The following is an 18684-nucleotide window of genomic DNA, read 5'->3' on the forward strand; positions in this document are numbered from 1 at the left end:
CGGCCATAATAGAGTGAATGGTCTAAGGGATGAACCTTCGCTGGGGCCTAGTTGCGCATGCAATGGAGTGACGCGTTGAGGGGATCTTAGTATCTAGGGCTTAATTGTGGCTAGGAACCTTCTGCCTGGACCAAAGGGTTAGGTCTATAATTAGGAAGCGATTTATCACTTGGAATCCCTAGAGCTCATTGCAACTTTATTCGAGTGCGAGGTTGAGAGGTTATTTAATCTTTCCTCCGGGACATGAATAGAGTTAGGCATAGTTGACCTTAGATTTGGGACTATGTATGTAAGGATTTCCACGACTCACCATTGCATTGATTAGAAAGCATAATAGAGAGTTCTTGCACTTGAAACGATTTTCCTAGGTGAAGCATCATCCGAGTACCCCATCTTTATCGATTGCCTTGCCTCCTCCTTACTTTTGCTCTCTTACTTGTTGCTTTTAATTGTTGAGAATTGAATCATTATCACACTTATCATTGTTGATACTCCACATAGCTAAGAATCGAATTAAGTGTCTTTACTCCCTACTCTCTGTGGATTCGACCCCGCTCACCCGGGATTATTACTTCAACAAACCCATGCACTTGCGGGATATACGCAAGGGGATCTTGTCAGAGGTGAATGAGAAAAGAATTCAAGAAGATTTTAAAGAAAAACTCGTGTCTCTTAGAATTCTCCACATCCAAAGGGGCTTGCGAAAATTACCCACGCCCGTGCGCCTCCACCAGAGAGACTCACAGGGGCAAATGCACGCCCTTGTGAGCTCTCTGGATGCCACTCTATTTCTCCGAAAGCAACCGCACATGCGTGCGAAAAATATCCACGCTTATGCACCCGACCCACAAGGACAGACGCACGCCCTTGTGTCTTCTCTGTCCAACCGAGAAGAATCACTAAGCGTTTCGCACGCCCATGCAGAAATTCCGCACGGGCATAGACATTCACAGGTCCAACTCACAGGGCTAAGCATACGCCCCTGTGTTTTCTCGGGATGGATGAGAGCTTTGTTGCAGAGATCCACATGAGCGTGTGTGAAATACCCACCCCTGTGCGGTTGTCACAATTTCTTCAGCAAGGGCGAGTCCACGCCCCTGTGTGCTCTCGGGATAAATTGCTAAGTCCCTACTGGAAAATTCATGCCCATGCGAAAATTACCCATAGGCATGCGAGAGTCACAAGGTCGCTCACAGGGGCGCGTCCACGCCCCTCTGTCTTCTCTGGACGAGCTCGCAATGCAAAACCACGGGCGTGCGGAATTTCCATATGCCCGTGTGTTTTCTCTAGATGCCTTATAAAACTCTGCAGGCTTTGCAGAAAATTTCTAAACATGTATACACACTCAAAGCCTGCCCTATTATGCATAATATACCAGTGAAAAACATAAGAAACTAGCTCGAACGACCAAAACTTCGCCAAATCCACATGAAAACACATGATAACATTAAGAGTCCACAGTAAAATCATAGCAAAAGCAACTAAAAATCAAGACACCAACCTTCAACACTTTATTTATGCAAGGACTAAGCTAACAACTAAGAAAACGATAAACTCTTGGGTTGACTACCAAGAAGCGCTTGTTTAATGTCACTAACCTTGATGTACTAACAAGGCTCCCCGTAAGTTCACGGAGTTATCGAAGTAATAAATCCCAGGTAAGTGGGGTATCGTATGCACAGGGAAAGGGAATAAAAATACTTAATTTGTTTCTTAACTATATGAAAGGTGAATAGTGATATGTGTGATAAGATTCAATTCTCAAAAGTAAAACAACCCGAAAGAGAGCAAAAGTAAAGTAGAAGGTAAGGCAATCGATAAAGATGGGGTACCCAGGTATTGATCCGCCTAGGAAAATTGTTTCAAGTGCAAGAACTCTCTATTATACTTCCTAACTAATACAATGGTGAGTCAGGGACATCCTCTAATGCATGGCCCAGAATCTAGGGTTAACCAAGCCTAATACTCTACATGTCCCGGAGGAGTGGTTGAACAATCTCTCAACCTCGCACTCGTAAGAAGGATTGCATTAAGCTCTAGGGATTCCAAGTGATAAATCTCTTCCTAATTGTAGACCTAACCCTTGGTCCAGAAGAAAGGTCCCTAACCACAATTAAGCCCTAGATGCTAAAATCACCTCAACGCTTCACTCCGTTGCACTCGCAACTACGCCCTAGCGGATGGTCATCCATTAGCTCATTCGCTCTATTATGGCCGCAAAGAACTCGAGGAACAGAGGTAGAATCTATCAAACTAGAGGAGAAAGGGGACGCTCCTGTACCTCTTGACTCACCCTCTCAATCATCTCCAATCAAGCTTTGTCTAACTCTCGTGGTGTATCACTCACTCACAAGGGTTACCACATGAACTCTCAACCCTAGTGTCACTCTAAGGGAGTATTCAAACAATCAAACATTCAAGATTAGAACTCACAATAACATAAATTAATTGAAAGCATAATAAAAAGATTCATTAAAACTGATACATCCTAGGGTTCACAGATACCCAAGTACCAACTAGGGGTTTAGCTCTCCATGGAGCACAATACAAACGATAATGAAATCAAATTTAAAATAAAGCAATCCATAGGAAAACCCCCTCGATAGTCGTGGTGATGGTCTTGTGGAGAGTCCTCTACTCGTCGCAAGATCCCCTTGTCTGGTATAAGATACGCCTCGCCGAATCAATCCGACGGAGGCTCCCTTACCAACCTTCTTCTAAAGAGTTGATGATGTCAAAGCTGTAGAACCTATCCAAATCCCTAGCCAATACCTCTCAAAACCCTAGTCGCAGCCCTCTCTCAAGTTGGGGAAAAGATGGAGAAAAGAATGTTTAAATCGGGGCTGAAATCGGCCTTAAATAAGGCTAGAATCGGGATTCCACACACCCCTGTGGATATTACACACGGGCCTATGGAATTAACGCACGGGCGTGTGGAATTAACACACGCCCATGTGGCTCCTCTATTTTGCTCCTTCTTCGGCCGACTGTGAATGGTACCTGCTACAGTGATTTCTATAGTACCTAATACAACAACGGCCCAAAATACTCCCGAATCCATGCTTTCATCGAGGTAACGTAAATAGGCACACGTTCACATCGTAGATCATCTTAGTTCTTCAATAAATGGTCACGTTGGTGGAGATCTTGTTAAATATGCACAATCCAGAATACTAGGATGTAACTGCCTTCGTGCCCCTCCGAATCATTGCCTTAGCTCAAATACAAGGAGGTTGGCATAGATTCTATCATTCTAAACCTGACTCGTGTCTCCGCTTTTGAGCCTTCTCAAGATCTCCTCCAAATAATGCGTAAAATGATCTACAATGGCTTCTTTCGCAAATGATCTGCCTCACAACCCAATCTGCATAAAAGTACATAAATACATACGTATTAGCGCTAAAACCTGACAAAAGTAATGCTCATCATAAGGAAAGAACACTTCGCATTCTTATCACACAAGCACTTATCATGTACCTTATCTTACCTCACGGGGATTCATAAATGAATGTTGCCCTCTTACCCATAGCTTGAAAGCATGATGAGCAAAGTCTCTTGAAGGTAGATGGGGAACTGTCGGGCTTGGTACCACCTAGCAATGGTCCATCCAACTTGTTCATTTCTCGGACATCCCTAATAGCCTTGGGGAATTTCCGGTGACGTCTCCTTTCCCTCTTCATCCTCCGGAGCACCTTCTTCGTGATCCCCAGAGTAGATGGTACTTGTTCCATTGAACCGACCATCATTACTTCCTCGTTGTCCACCTCTTGGTCGAACAAACCCTCGTACAAGTTCGGATTGAACATTTCCTGCATATATTCATCAACAATCTTATCAGTAGTGTCAAGGAAGTAAAGAGTATCATCAAAGTCAAGAGAATATCTCATGGCTTCGGCTAGGTGGTATGTGAGCTTATCATCTCCAACCCTCAGTGTCAACTCCCCACCGTCCATGTCGATCAATGCCTTGAAAGTGCGCAAGAATGGCCTCCCAAGTATCAAAGGTACATTCGCATCCTCATCGACGTCCAACACTACAAAGTCTATAGGAAAAATATACTTGTCCACCTTGACAAGCACGTCTTCAATGATGCCCCTCCGATGTCTCGCCGTTCAGTCCTCCAATTGCAATGTCATCTGAGTAGGCCTAGGCTCTCCCAAGCCTAGCTTCTGAAAGAAAGTATACGGCATGACGTCAATACTAGCCCCTGAGTCTGCCAATGTCATTTCTTCACCCAAATTGCCAATGTTGCACAGAATGATGAAGCTTCCCAGATCTTTCTTCTTGTTCGGCATATTCTTTTGCAAGACCGCCAAGCAAGAAGCATCTAGAATATAGAGGCACTCTCCTCCAATTTCCTTTTGTTGGTCAACAAGTCTTTTAAGAGCTTTGCATACTTAGGCATTTGGGATAATGCCTCAACAAAGGGAATATTGATGTGGAGTTGCTTGGACAAACTCAGAAACTTCTTGTATTGTTCATCCCCTTGGTCATTCTTCAATCTAGAGGGATAAGGGATTCTTGGCTTGAAAAGTGGGGGTGCCACCTCCTTCTCTTTACTTGCTCCCTCCTTAACCTCTACGACCTCGGGTACGTCTACATTGGGTTTCTCACTCGGAAGCCTACCCTCAACCTCACGGCCACTTCCCAAAGTGATCGTCTTTACATGCTCTCTAGGATTAGTCTCGGTATTACTCGGCAAGCTTCCTTGTGGTCTCTCCGATAGAGACTTTGCAATTTGCCCCACTTGATTCTCAATATTGTGCAAAGAAGCGGTGTGGTTGCAAAGTGTAGCCTCAATTGATTGAAACCTTGTATCCGATGATTGCAAAAATCTAGTCTGGGCTTTCTCTAAATTGGTCATTCGGATTTCTAAGCCTAAAACTCGGTTCTCCATGTTTAGGACTTGTTGTTGTTGGAAACCCATTGGTGCCATGGCCTTTTGTGATCCTTGGTTGCTCCATGAAAAATTGGGATGACTCTTCCAACCCTGATTGTAGGTGTTACTATATGAATCCCCTTGGTTCCTCATTGTATTACCCACAAAATCAACTTTCTCCACTGAAGATACATCACCAATAGAGATCGGGCAATTGGAGGGAGCATGTCCTCCAAAGCATCCAGTGCAAGTAGTCATGGCCGCCACTCTATTAGAAGTTAGAAGGTCTAACTTCTTACTCAATGATTCCACTTGAGCCGCAAATGAAGTTACTACATCTATTTCATGAAGCCCGGCCACCTTTTTCCTTTCCCATTCATTACACTAATAACAGTTTATAGCCATGTCTTCTACCAACTGTCAGGCTTCTTCTGGAGTTTTACTCCTCATTGTATCTCCTGCGGCGGCATCTAGCAATTGCCTTATGCTCGGATTCAACCCATTATATAAAGTCTGAATAATCATCCATTCGGGAAATCCGTGTTGTGGGCACCTCCGCAAAAGATCCTTGAAATGCTCCCATGTCTTAAACAATGACTCTAACTCCATCTGCATAAACGACGATATCTCATTGCGAAGCTTGGCTAACTTTCCCAGAGGAAAGTATCTAGCAAGAAAAGCTTCGACCATCTCATTCCAAGTCGTGATGGAGGCCTTGGGCAAAGAATGTAGCCACTGCTTGGCTATTCCCTTGAGGGAGAATGGGAAAGCCCTCAATCTAATAGCATCATCCAATACACCGTTAATCTTTAGCATATCACAAACTTCCAAGAAGTTCTCCATATGGTTGTTTGGATCCTCATCGGCCAAACCATTGAACTGTGCTAATTGCTGAATCATTTGGAACAATGCTGGCTTCAGCTCGAAGTTCGGAGCTGTAATCGGGAGGTCGCACAATACTCGATTGTGTGCCCAAAACTGAGGGTCTAGCATAATCAGAAAATGTCCTCTATTGCTTATTCTGTTTTGCCATATTATCTGACCCTTCAACTTCTATTTCAGCTTGATTACATGGTTCTTGCATAGGTTCTTTTAACCTTCTTCTGAGTGTAAATTCAAGTTCAGGATCTCCTTCAATCAATATCGAAGGGTTCCCTCAGGTCATAACCTGGAGCTGCACCCAAAGAAAGAAAACAAATCAGAATGATGATAGAAAAAGAAGATGTGAAATAGAATGAATGAATGAATAGCTAACAAAACAAAGTGCAAAGTATCTCTAAATGCCTACTCCCCAGCAACAGCGCCAAAAACTGGACAAACACCTCTTGCGTATGTCCCGCAAGTGCACGGGTTTGTCGAAGTAATAAATCAAAGATGAGTGGGTATCATATCCACAGGGAGTAGGGAATGAAAACACTTAAATTGTTTCTTAACTAAGCGTAAAGTGAATAATAGTTGTGTTACAAGATATAATGTAACAAAAGTAAAAAAAAAACACAAGGAAGAGAGCGCAAGTAAAGGGGAGGTAAGGCAATCGATAAAAATGGGGTACCCGAATATTATTCCGCCTAGTTTAATCATTTCAATTACAAAACCCTCTATTATGCTTTCTAACTAATACATTAACGAGTTGTGGAGATCCTTCAATACATGGTCCCAAATCTAAGGTCAACCATGCCTAACTCTATACATATCCTGGAGGAGAAATTGAACAATCTCTCAACCTCACACTCGCATAGAATCGCAATGAGTTCTAGGGATTCCAAGTGATAAATCCTCTTCCTAAATATAGACCTAACCCTTTGGTCCAAGTGGAAGGTCCCTACTCACAATTAAACCCTAAATACTAAGATCACTTCAATGCTTCACTCCGTTGCCACTGCAACTAAGCCCCAGAGGAAGGTCATCCCTTAGCCCATTCACTCTATTAAAACCGTAAAGAACTCGAGGAAATGGAGGTAGGATAAATCACATCGGAGAGGAAAGGGGACTCTCCGCTACCTCTCGACTCACCCTCTCAACCCTCTACAATCTAGCTTTGTCTAACTCTCGTAGTGTGTCACTCACTCACAAGGGTTACCAATAAGAATCCTCAACTCTAGTGTTACTCTAAGGGAGTATTCACACAATCAAGCATTCAAGAATGGAACTCAATTAAAACATCATTTAATGAAAGCATTATAAAAGGTTTAATCAAACAAATACATCCTAGGGTTCACAAATCCAAGTACTCACTAGGGAGTTTAGCTCTCCATGGAGCTACTTACAATTAACAAAATCAAATACAAAAACAAGTAATCCATAGAAAACCCCATTGATAGTCGTGACAATGGTCTTGTGGAGAAGCCTCTACTCATCCAACGGTCCCTTTGTCCGGCCTAGGATAAACCTCGCCGGATCGGTGCCGTGGAAAGCTTTCCCACTAACCTTCATCCAAATGGAGTGCGATGTCAGAGACATAGAACCTCTCCCAATCCCTAGCCAATACCTCTCCAAACCCTAGCAGTGCCATCTCTCAAGTTGGTGAAAAGATGGAGAAAAGAATGTTGAAATCAGGGCTGAAATCGGCCTTAAATAGAGTGACAAGGTCCCCTTGCGTATATCCCGCAAGTGCACGGGTTTGTCGAAGTAATAATCCTTGGTGAGCGGGGTCGAATCTACAGGGAGTAGGGAGTAAAGACACTTAATTTGATTCTTAGCTATGTGGAGTATCAACAATGATAAGTGTGGTAATGATTCAATTCTCAGAAATTAAAAGCAACAAGTAAGAGAGCAAAAGTAAGGAGGAGGCAAGGCAATCGATAAAGATGGGGTACTAGGATGATGCTTCACCTAGGATAGTCGTTTCAAGTGCAAGAACTCTCTATTATGCTTCCTAATCAATGCAATGGTGAGTCGTGGAAATCTTTACATACATAGTCCCAAATCTAAGGTCAACTATGCCTAACTCTATACATGTCCCGGAGGAGAAATCGAACAATCTCAACACCTCGCACTCGCACAGAGTTGCAATGAGCTATAGGGATTCCAAGTGATAAATCTCTTCCTAGATTTAGACCTAACCCTTTGATTCAGGCGGAAGGTCCTTAGCCACAATTAAGCCCTAGATACTAAGATCATTTCAACGCTTCACTCCATTGCACGCGCAACTAGGCCCCAGCGGAGGTTCATCCCTTAGACCATTCACTCTATTATGACCGCAAAGAACTCGATGAATGGAGGTAGAATCTATCACGTCGGAGGGGAAAGGGGACGCTACTATACCTCTCGACTCACCCTCTCAACCATCACCAACCTAGCTTTGTCTAACGCTCGTGGTGTGTCACTCACTCACAAGGTTACCAACAAGAACTCTAAACCCTAGTGTCACTCTAGGAGAAATGTTCATACAATCAAGCATTCAAGGTTGGAACTCACAATAAACATCAATTTATTGAAAGCATAATAAAGAAGTTCAATGAAGCGAATACATCCTAGGGTTCACAATCACCCAAAGAAGTTCAATGGAGCTAAGTACAATCAAAGAAATTGAATGTAAAAGCAATGAATCCATAAAGAAACCCCCTCGATGGTCGTGTCGATGGTCTTGTGCAAAGTCCTCTACTCGTCGTCCAAGGATTCCTTCGTCCGATATAGGATACGCCTCGATCGAAGCTCCCCTACTAACCTTCTTCCTAATGGAATCACGATGTCAGAGATGTAGAACCTCTCCAAAACCTTGGCCAATACCCTCGAAACACTAGCCGAAGCCCTATCGCAAGTTGGGGAAAAGATGGAGAAAAGAATACCAAAATCGGGGCTGAATCGGCTTTAAATAGGGCTGGAATCGGGCAATTCCACGGGCATGGACGATACACGCGCCCGTGCGGAATTTCCACACGGGCGTGGATAATTTCCGCACGCCCGTGTGGATTCTCTGTTTCTCTGGTTTCTCGGCCGGCTATGAACAGTGCTGCTACAGTACTTGCTACAGTCTTTGCCCTGAATAACTTCCCAATTCCATACTTTCATCGGAATAACGCAAACGGGCACACGTTTACGTCGTGAATCACTTGCTTCTTCAATGATATATATGTTGGTAGAGCTCCTGTTCTTGTATACATAAGACAGAATGCTCGAGTGTGACTGCCTTTGTGCCCCTCCAAATGGATGTGCTCACTTGAATGCGAGGAGGTTAGCACACACTCTAGAATCTCACACCTGTCCTATGTCTTCACGTTTGAACTTTAGCAAGATCTACTCCAAAATAAGTGCATTATGATCCGCATTAGCCTATTTCCTTCATACTCGGCTTCACAGCCCTACCTGCATAAAAGTAACATAAAAACACACATATTAATGTAAAAACCTGAGAAAAGTAATGCTCAACATAAGGAATGAATGCTTCGCATTCATATCACACAAGCACTTATCATAGAGCTCGAATCGAGCATCCACACACCCCTGTGGATTCACCAAACTGCCCGTGGAATTTCTACCCGGGCGTGGATAATTTCCACATGCCCGTGTGGATTCTCTGGAATTCACTTTTCTCGACCTGCACAGTACCTTCTATAATAAATTGCTATAGTGTTTGCTGCATTGCCCTGCTATAGTACCGGCCCGAAACACTTCTGAATCCATGTTTTCATCGAGGTAACGTAAACAGGCACACATTTACGTTGTAGGTCGCTTTGCTTCTTCAACAATGGCTTCATCGGTGAAGATGTTGCTATTAATGCACAAGCAAGGATACTCGAATGTGACTGCCTTTGTGCCCCTCTAAATCATTATGCTAACTTGAATACATAGAGGTTGGTACACATTCTCGCATCTTGAGCCTGACTTATGTCTTCGCGTTCGATCATTCTCAAGATTTTCTCCAAATGTTGCATTTATGATCTACATTGGCTTCTTTCTCTAACATTCGGCTTCACAACCCTATATGCATGAAAGTAACATAAATGGACACATATTAGTGCTAAAACCTAATAAAAGTAATGCTCATCATAAGGAAAGAACACTTTGCATTCCTATTTCATAAGCACTTATCACACACCTCTTGCGTGTGTGTAATGCAAGTGCACTGGTGTCGAAGTGATAAAGCACCCAATGAGTCGGGTAGTCAAACCCACAAGGAACGGAAGTATTAGTAGTGACTACTTCTCAGTTATCTAGTCAGAATCAAGATTTTGGTGAAATAAACTCAATCACAAGAATATGAATGTCTCAAGAAAGGAAGAAAGAGTAGAAATAAGGGAAGTCTCAATCAATAAAGATGAGGTACCCGGGCAATGCTCCCCTAGGATCTAAAATGAAGTGCAAGATTTACCATATGTTTCTTAACCAAGTTAATAAAGTTGAGAAAATCCAAGAATAATCGGTCCCTACTTCCAGGCCACCGTTACTAGTCCCCTACGAGGTTTCTGTGTAGAAATCACTCAATCTCACATCTCACAACACATATGACGGCAATAGAGTCTAGGGATACCTAAGAGTAGACCCAATTCCTGAGGATAGAACTAACCTGATAAGTGTCTAAATGTATGTATTTTAGTATATGTATTTTATACTTCTAGCATGTATTTTTGTAAGAATGGATGCCCGTTTTGTACTTAATTATGTATTATTTGCATTGTATGGCATAGAGAAACCATGGAGGACACGAAGATACAATTTGGGTGAAAAAGAGAAGAAAATCTGGTTGTGGTACTGTAGCAAGAGAAGCAAGTGTTTGGCATAATCCATACGACATCACTGAGGGCCTCATTGACCCCGGGATGGCTCATTTTGGGAGAGATTGTGCCTCTTTTTTACCCTTATATGACCCCTATACAGTCGGGATACATGAGGGGTATAAAAGAACATTTTAGGGTATGAAATTGGAGGATTCTTGGCAGCTATTACATGGGAGAGGATAGAGGAGAACGTAGATATCTTGAAGAAGAACATCCTTGAGGCTAGAGAGGTGACCAAGAACTTGATCTTCAAGGGGAGAGATTCATCACTAAGGGAGGAAGAACCAAGGGTCATTCGTCATTCACTTGGCTAGAGGAAGCGTCATTCAGCTAACCTTGCTCTTCTTCTTTATCATTTGGACTAAGGAGTGTCATTTATGAATTTATTTCTTGCTTTGCTTAAGTTTGTTATTGTTGTTTGTTGACAAAAGCTCTTTTGCGTGTGTACTGCAAATGCACGGGTTTGTCGAAGTAATAATACCGCGGTGAGTGGGTACTCGAATCCATAGAGAATAGTGATTAGAAATACGAAGATTACTATTTAACTATAATGAAGATGGATCGATAATGATGTGAATAAAAATCAATACAAATAGAAATAAGAAAAGAAGGAGGAGGCACAAATAAAAGATAGGAGAGGCAATTGACGATAAACTGGGCACCCAGACATTGCTCACCCTAGGACTATTGTTTCAAGTACAAGACCAATCATTATATTCCCTAACTAATGCTTAATGAATCGTGGAGATCCTTAAACACACGGTCCCAAAACTTAAGGTCAACCATGACTAACCCTATACTATTCCCCGGTGGAGAAATCTCTCAGTCTCGACACCTCACACTGTGCTAGGTTGGTTTAGGCTCTAGGGATTCCAAGTGATAAAGCCTATTCCCTAAAATAGATCTAACCCTTTGGTCCAGGCGAAAGACCCCTACTCACAATTAAGCCCTAGATACTAAGGATTACTCCAATGCTTCACTTTGTTGCTTGCGCAACTAAGACCCAGTGGAGTTCGTCTCTTTGCACTTCACTCTATTGTGACCGCAAAGAACTCTTGCAACGTGGAGGTAGGATAAATCAAGCCGGAAGGGAAAGGGGACACTCCGCTACCTCTCGACTCACCATCTCAACCCTCTCCAATCTAGTATTGTCTAACCAGCATGGTGTGTTACTCATCCACAAGGACTACAAAAATGGATTCTCAACCCTAGTGTTACTCTAAGGGTAAATCAACTCAACAAGCATTCAAGATTGGAACTCAATTAAAACATCAATTAAAGGAAGCATAATAAAAGGTCAAAGAGACAACATCATCCTAGGGTTTACAAGTCCATGTACCCAGTAGGGGTTTAGCTCTTAATGGAACAAAATACAATTAACAATGAAATCAAAAGTAAAAATATACAATCTATGAATAAAACCACCTTGGTGTTCGCGTCGATCATCTTGTGGAGTGGTCGCGTCTTCTCCAAAGGTTCTCTCGTCAAGCCTAGGGCACACCTCGCCAGATTAGTGCTGACTAAAGCTCCTCCAATAGCTCTCTTCCGAAAGAAACGCGATGTTGAAAGCGGTAAACCCCTCCAAAACCTAGCCAAAGCCTATCCAAACCCTAACCGTGAGCACCTCCAAAGATGGAGAAAAGATAGCCAAAAGATGGAAAGAGAGTTTTTAAATACTGCTGAAATCGCAACTTAAATAGGGCTAGAATAGGGCATCCACATGGGCGTGTGAAATTTTCACACACCCCTGCGAATCTCTAGGAAATCAATTCTCTGCGGCCTGTGAACAGTAACCGCTACAGTGATTTGCTACAATAACTTGCTACAGTACTAATCCAAAAATATTCCCGAATCCACACTTTTCATCAAGGTAACATAAACGAGCACACGTCTACGCTGTAGATTGTGTTGCATCTTCAAATAAAAGCACATTTGACGACAATCTTGTTAGCTTTGCACAAGTCAGAACACATGAGTGTGACTGCCCTTGTGCCCCTCTAATTTGCATATTTCCTTGAACACCACGGAGTTTGGCACACACTCACATGTCTTTGAGCACAACTTGTGTCTGCTTGTTTGTTCACTCCAAGATTTCATCAACTAAGTGCACTCGCAATCTACTTTGGCTTCTTTCTTCTATATTTGTCTCCACAACCCTACATGCACAAAAAAACACAAACACACATATATTATCGATAGAATCTGAGAAAAGTAATGCTCATCATAAGAAAAGAATACTTTGTATTACTAATACACAAGCACTTATCATTTGTATGATGGCATATTGGACCCCCAAGGCCACCGGATGTTGGTGAACCTTGGGGGGCGGGGGGGTCATCATGTATTTTGGATGCTTTGTCTTTAATTGAAATGTATTGGGTTGATTTATGGTTTAGTTCATTGTTCTTCATGCCTAGATCTACTAAATGGGGAGATCTGTAGTTCTTTATTTAGTTGTACACGTAGATGTGAGCTACTCACGTGTATTAGATCCTTAATGAACTAAAAGAGGTTTGCTCGTATCGACATGCCGAGAAATTGGATGTGGGTAGCCCTCCGAATCTTAAGGATAGACTTAGGGTTAGTATATTCTTATTTCGGGATCTCTTTGTACTTAAAGCAATTGTAGGAATGTTGGTTAGAGAGAGATTTCTATCAGCATTCGTATGGGATTAGGGTCCAATTGCCAAGAAATTGCAGTTGGTCTAATCTTGAGATCCCTCGGTCTAAATCACCCTTGCTATGCTTTTATCGTGCATCTATATTTCATGATGACCCCTCAAAGGGGATCCTCATCCATTGGCCTTTGTTTCTTATTATTGCTCTTGTAATCACTTGTCTTGCTCTGTGATTCCTATACTTGTATTTGTTTACTTTCCTGTATTTATTAAAGTAGTTCACCATGTTTAAGTTGTGAGGTTAGATAATAAGTGATGGAGGAGTAATAGGAGCTCCTTATCCCCGTGGAATACGATCCTTACGCGCTTGAACAAGGTATTACTTGGCGATCCCGTACACTTGCGGGAAGCAATCATAACCCTACTTCTAGGTGAAAGATCCGGTCCCGGTGGAGAAATATCTCGATCTCATGACTCACACCAAATATAGTTGCATAAAGATTAGAGAATACAGAGATAGTGTGTGCTAATCAGAAGAGAAAAGGGGCACTCCACTATCTCATGACTCACCCTCTCAACCCTCTTCAATCTTGGAGTTCTAGCCCTAATGGAGACCCCTCTCTCACCAAGACAAACAAATCATGTAAGCAAATCAATCATAATGATTAATACATCATGCAAGCAATGAGAAAACAAGATTGAAACTCAATTAAACTCGGATTTAATAGAAAACACAAAGTAAATCAATACAAAGAAAAAATCCTATGGTTCACATGCCCAAATACCTACTAGGGTTTAGCCCTCCATGGGGCAAATTACAAAACAATTAATACGATATAAATCAATAAAAACCATGGAATACAACCCCCTTAAATTTGTGATGATGGCCTTCATGGGTCCGTCCAACGTCTTGAAGGATCCCTCTCCGAAGCTAGGTCACCGAAGACTCCCTTGATTCTATGATGAAGAAGAGATCTATCAAAGTTGGTGAAGAACACCCCCCTCACCCCCCCCCCAATCGCCAAAGACCTCCTCAAGAAACCCTAGCCTCTTTGTCTTTCAAACACTAGTAAAAAGTCTACAAAGAACGGGGAAAAAAAGGCTATTTATAGTCATAAACTGCGTCTATCATGTGCCTCCATGTGACCCTGTAAGCCTCCCACACGACCGCGTGGAAATTTCACATTGTCTTGTGAACAGTGTTTTTGCTACACTGCTCTTCATAACAAGGCTCCACACACTCTTCTCTTGAGACCACATGGATAGGCACAAGTCTGCATGGTAGGTTATGAGGCTTCTCGTCGTCTAACCATCATTGGGAAAATTCTTGAATTCTTCACAAAAGTCGAGACATAGGAATGTGACTGCCTTTGTGCCCTTCCAACTTAAAATTTGGCTTGAATTCTCTTAGAATTTGGCACACACCCCCATGTGCATGAACTCCGCTTGTGTCTTGATCTTTATGTTGCACAAAAACTCCCAAAAGGTGCCTCCATAACCTATCTTTGCTTCCTTTTCTTCTTTTAAGACCTTCACAACCTATTTTCACAAATGATCAGCAAATACACTTTATGAGACATAAACAATGGTAAAAATGATGCTCAATGAATGTAAAATATATAGAGAAATATGTCTGCTCAAGCACTTAACACTAACAAATGGCCCGGTGACTTTTACGGATTTGGTGAATCAAATCTTCTAGCCTTTCCTGGATAGGTTTGTAATCATGTTTATTGATGATATTCTAGTGTATTCAAAGAGCCAGGAAGAGCATGAAGAACATTTGAGAATTGTACTATGTATCTTAAGAGAGAAGAAATTGTTTGCAAAATTCTCTAAGTGTGAGTTCTGGTTAGATAGGGTAGCTTTCCTTGGTCATGTTATAACCAAGGATGGGATTTTTGTTAATCCCAAGAAGATAGAGGTAGTTGTTGAGTGGAAGAGGCCTATCAGTGTGACAGAGATTCACAATTTCCTAGGGCTAGCCGATTATTATAGACGGTTTATGGAAGGATTTTCAATGTTAGCAGCACTATTGACTAAACTTACCAGGAAAAGAGTATATTTTCAGTGGTTAGATTAGTGTGAGCAGACTTTCCAAGAGTTGAAACATCGATTAGTGTCTACACCCATTCTCACAATCCCATCTCCTAGTGGAGGGTTTATAATTTATAGTGATGCTTGCAAGACTGGTTTGGGATGTGTTCCAATGCAAAATGGACATGTGGTGGCATATGGTTCAAGACAGTTAAAGCCTTTTGAGGTTAATTATCCCACTCATAACTTGGAGCTAGATGCAATAATTTTTGCTTTGAAAATTTGGAGGCATTATTTATATGGAGAGGTTTGTGAAGTATTCATATATCACAAGAGCCTTAAATATATTTTCACTCAAAAGGAGCTAAGTATGAGACAGAAAAGATGGTTGTAGTTACTGAAGGATTATGATCTAACTATCAGTTATCATCCTGTGAAGGCAGATGTAGTGGTTGATGTACTTAGCAGGAAGTCTTTTTGTAGTCTAGCTATGTTGATTAGTTACCAAAGGTCAATCCTTGAGGTTATAAGGAGGGTGAAGCTTCAGGTGATCTTACAAAGTGCAGGCAGTTCTGTGGCAAGTTTAGTGGTATGACCTATGCTCTTGGAGAGAATTAAAGTAGCACAAGCAAAAGACAGCTATTTGTAGAAGATTCGACTGGAGATAGAAACTGGCATTCAAGTTCAGTTCAGGATCCATCATGATGGTTCAGTGAGGTAGTACTGTAGCATTTTGCTAGCAGAGGAGATAGTGTTGTAGCACTTTGCGAAAATTTCGGTAGAAATCCCGAGGCTCTCACAGGCATCTTCATGATCTTAAACCAAACAATGAAACCATCCGAAGAGAGGTTTTAAAAGGAGTTTTAGGGCATTTGAGCTATTCATCATCTTCCTCCTTAAAGCTCTCAACTCCACATCTTCGATCCGAGGTGAAGGAAGGTGATAGAAGACATTTTTGGAGTGGAAATCAAGAAGATAAGCAAGATTTGGCAAGATCTCCCATCATCTCTTTGTGTAGAGGATAAGGAAGCCACCTTTTTGTTGTTGTCGGTGGAAGCTTTCCACAGCTTGTTACTTCGCATTCATCAATTGAGGAAGTTTTATGTTGCTTTGTTTAGTTGTTTTTATGGTTTTGAGCATGTATTTTGTTAGCATGAACAACTAAACCCCAAGGTCACCGGATGTCGGTGAACTTGGGATGAACTTGTGTAGTTGGATGATTTGATTTACTCTTATTACAATTACCGTGATTTGAGATTCAAGCTTTGAGTTTTGTGATGCATTGGTATACATGACAATTCTGTATGTCATTTTCTAGGTTGTACTTGGTGGTGTTACCAACGCCCTTATACTAGACTCACTTAGCTTAAAGGGGATTCATGTACAAATATGCCATGACCAGCGGGTATTTTATACCTCTCCAAACATTAGGATTGGACCTACTTTGAGTGTCAGCCCTAATTAGAGAATTTCTTGCTCTTAATGCGATCATAGGAGGATTTGGTTGGAAGATATTCTGTGTCAATACTCGTATGGCAGTAGGGGTCAATTATCGTGACCATCAGGTTAACCTATCTTACGAATCTCTTGGTCCAAACCACCAGTTGCATGGTAGTCTTAGCATCTTTCTCACTTTAGTAGCCCTAGTTGAATTCACATCCGTGACCAATTTCATCCCTCAGATTTTCACCCCTTCACCTCAACTGTAGACTCTTTCCTTAAGTTCTTTTTATTTCTTTCAGTAGTTTAGAACACTCTCACTCAAATCTGTAGGTTAGACAACAAGTAAAGAGAAAGTAAGGGTAGCTCTTTGGTCCCGTGGAATACGACCCCTATGTCATGCACAGGGTACTACTTGACGACCCCGTGCACTTGCGGGAGTCACATCAACATGTACTTTGATCTAAAAACTATAGTTTCCCATGGCTTAACATCGGTGAACAATAACGGCCTATAATAATTCTGGCTCGGGTCACCAAGGGTTAATATATGAATTTTGTTATTTCATTTTGACAATAGTTGTTTGGGGGACCTATATGCTCAGTATTTGACATTTGTATTTGTTTGAAATAAATTTGATTTCTAAAGTTTGATTTTGTTGTATTTTGACTTCTTAAATGATCCCTATATTTTTAGTGGTTGCTTACTAAGCTATCAAGCTCATACATGTTGTTGATATCTTTTTTCAGTTAAAGAGTATAATTGAGTGGCAGATAGCTAGTGGGGATCGTTGGGCAATAGCTGAATAATTAACATGTAATAAGTCCCGTTTATTGTGGGTCTAGCTTTTATTTGAATAAGTTTGTATTATTTTTGCAAAGCACTTAGTCTAATACTATCAATGTTGAACTCTGTTCTTATATTCCTAAATTTGGCTTCCTTGTTAGATATTGTGATTCTTGAGAATAGATTTTGAGGCCTAGCATGCCTACTTGGTTTCAACCTTATAGATGTGCGGCCGTTTATCAATGCACTTGGTCCGGTGAGCTAGGTCCGAGGCGTGACAATACTATAAAGGTTCTGAATAATTACTTGTTAGCTTCAGTCAAATGTCAATATACCATGTCAGTGGTGAGAAGTACTATTTGAATCTGTGTGATTATATTGTTTACTTGTAAGGTCTTAAACCTATTTCTTGATTAGTATTGGAGCGTTTGATACTCATGCCAAAGCTCCTCAATTTAACCTTGGTATATTTGTCTTCAGTAGGTAGTCATTTAATGAGTGATGTTAATTTGGTATAACTTTTAGGCTTGTGTGGATCATTGTAATTGATATCCTTGGAATGTGTTTTTAAATATAGGATATTCCGTGGAAGCCTAAACTTGTGGTGCATTTAATTTTTGGTGTTAAACAGGTAAGTATACCATATATAAATTTGTATATATATGTATATAAACTTTCTAGTTACCGTTAATGATTTACATAATTATTTAATTATTTTCGGCTTTACAGTTAAACCATTTATGTTATAATATTTAAATATTTTAGATTTTAAATATGGTGCCTATCATTAATTCGAGAACTTATAGATAATCATTTACTTTTAATTATGTGATTATGATGCTTTGCCTAAATACAAATTATAAGTTTAGTTTTGGCAGCACTATTCCTTAGTATATTATATACTTATTTTGTTTTTACTTGTGACATACTCAATTGTTTTGAGAAATGTTATTTAAAGTCTTAATAATTAAACTCAGTTATTTGATTACCTATATACTTAATCATTTATCTATTTGGCCATTCGGTTTTTAACTATGTTTATATTTTTTTATTTATTCATTATTTTTTTTACTGGTTAGATTATATAAATATTGTATTTAGTTATTAATTTGCTAAATGTATTTTTGTTGATATAATTGTAATTATTTTTGCTAGAAAACGGGATCATTGAATTTTATTATTATTGCATTCATGATAATTTTAGATA

The 18684-nt window shown here is 40.9% G+C and overlaps 1 non-coding gene across 1 annotated transcript; it reads left to right on the plus strand.

Annotated features, from left to right (window-relative positions):
* The first annotated feature begins 5414 nt into the window (after window positions 1-5414).
* Window positions 5415-5521, plus strand: LOC120272877. Its single transcript, XR_005540410.1, has one exon. It is a non-coding gene; the product is annotated as a small nucleolar RNA R71 (small nucleolar RNA).
* Window positions 5522-18684: the final 13163 nt, after the last annotated feature.

Source organism: Dioscorea cayenensis, chromosome 11, assembly GCF_009730915.1.
Source record: "Dioscorea cayenensis subsp. rotundata cultivar TDr96_F1 chromosome 11, TDr96_F1_v2_PseudoChromosome.rev07_lg8_w22 25.fasta, whole genome shotgun sequence".
Taxonomy (NCBI): domain Eukaryota; kingdom Viridiplantae; phylum Streptophyta; class Magnoliopsida; order Dioscoreales; family Dioscoreaceae; genus Dioscorea; species Dioscorea cayenensis.